Source organism: Urocitellus parryii, chromosome 2 (assembly GCF_045843805.1).
Source record: "Urocitellus parryii isolate mUroPar1 chromosome 2, mUroPar1.hap1, whole genome shotgun sequence".
Taxonomy (NCBI): Eukaryota; Metazoa; Chordata; class Mammalia; order Rodentia; family Sciuridae; genus Urocitellus; species Urocitellus parryii.
In genome coordinates, this window is record NC_135532.1 from 147534970 (window position 1) to 147541558 (window position 6589).

Below are 6589 nucleotides of genomic sequence, written 5' to 3' on the forward strand. Positions count from 1 at the left end.
ACTTATCAAAGAAATCTCTTCTTGCTAAGTCAACGTGTCAATAGTAAGGAAGGCAATGAAGTGATCATTCATAGATGTGCTGACAGATGCATTTTAGTGAATGTGACCAGTGGTATGTAAACAGCCTCATAAGAAAGGTAAGAACCCAAAACACAAGAAAATAGAGAAATTTGTATACAGGACCAATAATAAAATCAAATATCCACTGAGTGCATTACAGGATATGAGGATAAATTCAAGTCACAAAGTAAAGAAGTTGATGATTTTCATTGAAACTGAGAAATCTTCTAGTCTCCACTCCAAAATTATTTTTTTTTCATAATCCACATTAACTCCACATTTGCACGAGGGCCAAAATAGCCTGAGAAATTTACTTGTTGTTTTGTATTTTCTGGATATAACGGTGAAAAAAATTGTAAAAAATAAATCAGTTATACACAAACCAGCAAGATGATTATCAGACCTTAATGACTGTCACTTATTTTTAACCTCATTGTCTCACAAGACACTTTTAATGAATTTCAAGTGGCTTATATGTTTTTAGGATTTAATATCTCCATAGAAATACACTGATGTCATTGCAGGAAAATCCCTTCAGTATTTGATGGAAAAATATAATTTGGCAGTATAAGGGATATAAGTATTAACTCTGACTAGATAGTCTGTGAGATTTTTTTTCCTCTTAATCCCAAATGCTTTAGCAAGAATATATATTATACACACAGATTTCTAAATTCAGAGATCTTGATGATAAAGCAAACTCTTCTCAGTGAAATATAGATAAGATAAATATTCAAACTTATTTTTACTTTTAATACTAGCAAGCAAGAATATTTACCTCCTTAAAAGATTTATAATTTTTTATAATTTATATATTTTATCCCCCTTTTTATTTTAGATGTTAGCAAAATTGGTACTGGAAACTAGGATGAGGTGCAATAGAAAAGTGTAATTCATCTGACTTCCTGATTACAAGATATAATTTTAAAATATGCAGGTAAGATCAAAAAATTCATTTAAAAATAAATACATGTATGCTGAAAGTTATTTATATTTAATTGATTATATGGCTTATATTTAAAATTTTAGAGCAAGCAAATTTTTACAATCTTCATTTTGATGTTTTTAATCATGAAGATACAACCTATTTTAGCCATAGGATTTATGATTTTATTTCTCATTTAATGTATCCTGATGGATCAATAGGTAATAAAACTGAATAGTTTCTTAAAGCAAATGGAAAGGATTCTCTTTTAATAAGTATTAAAAACAAAGAAGCATTTAAATGATTCGGGTTTTATTAGCATTTATCTGCTTTAATACAGTAGACAATAACATAATTTCCTGAGGAAAAAGAAAAACAGTAGAAAAGAATTAAATTAGATAACAGATATGTAAGATTCTTAACTTTATCATTTAAAGAATTTCCTTGTAAAACTTTCTTCACAGTTAACATTCCTACAAGTGAAGAGACCAAGAGGTCACTAAGTCTTATTAGGAGGATACTGAAAACAATGTCACCCATTCCAGGTCACAGGGCAGAGATAGGTTTGGAATTAATTGTACTTTCATTCCATAATATCGTAGGGTTCCTTGCAGAGATGTGTGTAACAACCAGTCTCAGAATTATTGTAATAGAAAATTGTTCAGATACATGTAATAAAACAGAGCAAATAAAATTATACATGAAAAATTACAGATAATATGAGGTATAGAAAACATTCTCTGCATTTAGAAAATGAGATTGGGTTGTCCTGGGACACTTGCTTAAAAACTCATGAAGTATATTGAGTATTAACTATAATTTACAAAAAAATGAAGAATTTGAATATATAGAAGAATCAATAAGATTAATTAATAGAGTCAATGTTCATGAAAAATGTTATAACAATATGAAAGTGAATGACAATTGAGACTCTGTGGACAATTATGTATTTACCTTTCTAAGGCAGTTTTCTATGAGACAATAGTCACTTCCTTAGCCCCTAGTGACCTTTGCATAATATCTAATACATAACGATAACATATGGGTAATATGCTTTCTAAAAACATTTGATCACCTAAGAAAACATACAAATTTCTTCTAGTTAAAAAAATATATATTATAGAAAAGATGATTGTGAACTCATTTTAGAGGTCTCAAGAAGTATGAAACTGAATTACTGTGAAACAATTATCAAATATTGGTACCCAAAGTTTATGCTATCATTGCAGAAATTCACAAAGATAAAACACTTCCAGTTCACTTGTCACAACATCCTTGTGAATGTGGAAAGTAACACCTTGAGATCATAGATATTGAAAATTTAAGAGAACAAAAACCTCTAGAAGTAAATATAGTTGTAATTTATAGAAATCAAGAGATGCTTGAAAAATTCTTCTGTTATAAAAACGCTGGGAAATTTTGTGCTTTTAATTAGAGTCTTATATCTCAACAATTCCTATTTCAACAGACAAGATAGAGATGACTGAGAAAAATCATTCAATGACAATTAAATTTATCCTTATGGGATTTACAGATAACCCAGACATGAAGACTCTTCTGTTTGTGGTGTTCTTTGGCATCTATCTGGTCACCATGGTGGGGAATCTAGGGTTGGTGGCCTTGATTTACATGGAGCGCCCTCTTCACACACCAATGTACATCTTCCTGGGCAACCTGGCTCTCATGGATTCCTGCTGTTCCTGTGCCATCACTCCCAAGATGTTGCAGAACTTCTTTTCTGAGGACAGAAGGATTTCCCTCTATGAATGCATGGCACAATATTATTTTCTCTCTCTTGCTGAAACTACAGACTGCCTTCTTCTGTAAGCAATGGCTTATGACCGCTATGTGGCCATTTGCAGACCACTGCAGTACCACACTATGATGTCAATGGAACTCTGCCTTCAAATGACCACAGGAGCATACATAGGTGGAGTTCTGCATCCCATGATTGAAGTAGGACTTTTGTTGAGGTTAACTTTCTGTAGGTCTCATCAAATCAATCACTTCTTTTGTGATGTTCTTCCATTATACAGACTCTTCTGTGTTGATCCTTATATCAATGAATTAATGGTACTTATCTTGGCAGGGTCATTTCTTATCTTTACTATTATTATTGTTTTAATCTCCTATTTTTATACTATTTTCACTATATTTACAATGAAATCCAAAAAAGGAAGAGGAAAAGCTTTATCTACCTGTGCATCCCATTTCTTCTCAGTGTCAATATTCTATGGTTCTCTGCTCTTTATGTATGTTCAACCAATTTCAGTCAGTGAAGGTGAGAAAGATATACCTGTAGCTATTTTTATACTCTAGTCATTCCTTTATTAAACCATTTTATTTATAGTGTAAGAAACAAGAAAATAACAAATGTCATTAAAAGAATTTTCGAGACAATTTTGTAATGTTCTGAAACAAGTATCATCTCCCTTGGAGATGTTATCTAGAATCCCCTGATGTGCAACAGCATACTAGAACTCCTTGTTCCTAACTGTAACTCATTACCTACAGATCAAGGTTTCCCTACCTCTGCCTCACTCCTACTTTCCAGCCTCTGAGAGCTACCATTCTTCTCCCAGGTGCTAAGAGATCAACTTCTTCAGATTCCACATGAAGAGAAGCATATGGAATATATCTTTCTAAGCCTGGCTTTCTTCGTTTAACATAATACTTAACTCAGTCTCAGCTGCTCTATGTAGTTGTATAAATGATTTTACCATCTAGACAGAAATTCTGTGAAATCAAGGTCATTTCTTACTTGTCAATGTCTGATTCAATGACTTGGATCTATAATCACTCTGTAAATGTTGAATCTAATTTAAGTCTCTGCAACCAATTTAATTAGCACTCACTGAGTTCTACATTATCTGGAATTATGAGAGGTTTGACATTTGTAAAGCAAAAACAACAACAAAAATTCTCTGAGAATGCCCAGGAAGTTAAGCTCCATAAACATACAAATGAATATTCACAACTCTTTGCATAATAGAGACTGTTAAACTGGGCACAGTGGCACATGCCTGTAATCCCAGTGGCTCCCAGTGGCTCAGGAAGCTGAGGCAGAAAGATTGCAAGTTCAAAGCCAGCCTCAGCAAAAGGGAGGCACTAAGCAAATTAGTGAGACTCTGACACTAAATAAAATACAAAACAGTGCTGGGGATGTAGCTCAGTGATCAAGTGCCCCTGAGTTCAATCCCTGGTGCCTCCCCAATTTTTTTTAAGAATAAAGACTGTTAATAGTTTGTTAATTAGAAATTTGAGGAGACCTCTATTGTGAGAATCAGTAGAATAAGTCTGAGAGGGCATTTCACATAGGAGTAGATTCCAAATAAACATTCAGAATAGAAATCTAGTGCACCAAGAAGAACTAGAGGAGGAAGAAGATGTCCGTAGAGATGGATTCATAAAGGTGAAAGGAAAACCATAAGTGATATAAACCCTATCTATGGAGTGCCTAGATACTCAATAAAAGATAAAGACTTGGTTTGAAGAGTAATAAGGAACAAAAACATTTCTAAAGCATAAGTTTGCATCTACACTAGAGAAGAGATAGAGATGGGAGATCAATTTAGTTATCTTGGTCTGGGATTGTAGCTCAGTGGCAGAGTACTTGCCTAGTGTCACAAGACCCTGGGTTTGATTCCCAGCACCCCAACATAGTTATTTTATGACTATACCATTGATTATGATAAACTTCATGGATGTATACTTATCTTCAAATTCATGGAGCAACACACAGTAAATATGTATAGTAGCCTTTTGCATGCCAATCATACTTCAGTAACGATTTCTCTAGTTGTTATGATGCATAAGTGAAATAAAGGAACACAATGTTAGAGTTTCATTCCTCACTGTAGGAGCTGAGAGAAAAGAAGCTGCCCTTGCCCATCACACCACACTATGCCTCTTCACAAACCCAAACCTCTCTTTAAATCTCCAACTTGCACTTCAAGTGATCAGTATGAATCTTTTTGCTATCCATTATAGTTTTTATTTAAACAATATTTGATACAAAGAGAAGCAGAATTAAGTGGATAAAAACTCAAGATGATCGTTAAACTGACTTTAGTGATGGCCATTTGATTTAACATCAGAATCTCAGCATGTATCCCTCTTCAATTAATGTTGTGTAGCTCCTGGTGTTTTGGGAACCATTCCTCTCATATTGGGAATCTATGTAGAATTAACCTGATGTCAGTGCCAAGGAAATCCCTTTAGAATTAATGGGAAACTTTAACTGTGCTCTGAGGCTAACATAATTGTTGTCACTGACCTATGAATGGAGAAAATATCCTAGATTTTTGTAATTTATTCCCCAAAGTTTTAAGACCAATTTTTTATCTTGATTTCCCTAAAAGAAAAGACCATCACATCAGGTGCCCAATGAACTATTATAAAATGTTCATCTGTAAACCAAAGTGTGAGGGTGGATTGCTAATTCATTTTTACTATAAACATGAAGACATATATGTTTCTTTGGAATATTTCAGTATTTTTATTGTCTTCACATTTTATCCACTTGATTCTTTTCTATTATATCTCTAAATTGAAGATACCATTTAAAGAAATAATGAGACACAATGTGGCAATTATTCTAAGTATTCTGAGTTCAAAAGCATCATCCTTTTAACACAGAATATACAGGTAAGTCTATAAAGGACCATGCAAAATAATTCTGGATTGTAGAGAAAAACTGATTGATTCAGATGAATAATTTCACTTTGCACTTGAGAAAAGAAATTAAGTTTTCACTCATTATATTCTGATACAATAGCTCCTAAATAGGATAATGGTTACTGAAAATGAAACATATTTCTCCTGAGTCCACATAAATATTTTCAGCATATTTGCAATAAAGAGTTGCTAAAATAATGATGCAGTTGGCATTTTTTGTATTTTCATATTATTTTTAAAAAATATTAAAATTCTGAGGGATATTTTAAAAGTGAATAGACCTAAAATATAATGGGCAATTTATTTTATTTATTGATTATAAACCTGTAGTCATAAAATTCTGGAATTTTACCATATTAAGTGAGCAAATAGAAAAACATTGTATGAAATTCAATGGGGACAAGAATAAGAAACAGAAATATTAACCAGAATGTGTATAAAACAATGCCTTTGAATAATTATAGTAGGCTTTTATCCAAAACTGTCTGTCTACAGTATGTTAAACCAAAAGTCTTATAATAATTTCTTGAAGAAACGGAAGATGATCTTACCATTATTTAAAACACGTTTTTTTCTGCACTTGAAATAGCATAATTTAGAGTTGCCAAATTATATTAAATATATAGCACATTTGTATGACCACTGAACTCAATAAATATATAATAGATTGTGACTAAATGAGTTTGTAAATTTATTTATTTGCTTATTTATTTATTTTGAAAGACTATATTGATGCCACTGGAATATTGGATAAATACAAAGTATAAGTATTTTAAAGCAAAACCAAAGAGATTAAAAACCAAGTGCATAAATCCTCTTTTTAACTTTTTAAAAAAAGTTTTAAATTTATTTGTTTACTCAGTTGTACCTGACAGCAGAGCTTTTTGATTCATTGTACACAAATGAAGCATAATTTTCACTTCTCTG

The 6589-nt window shown here is 32.1% G+C and overlaps 1 pseudogene; it reads left to right on the forward strand.

Annotated features, from left to right (window-relative positions):
* The first annotated feature begins 2464 nt into the window (after positions 1-2464).
* Positions 2465-3393, forward strand: LOC113177637 (olfactory receptor 5K3-like; annotated as a pseudogene).
* Positions 3394-6589: the final 3196 nt, after the last annotated feature.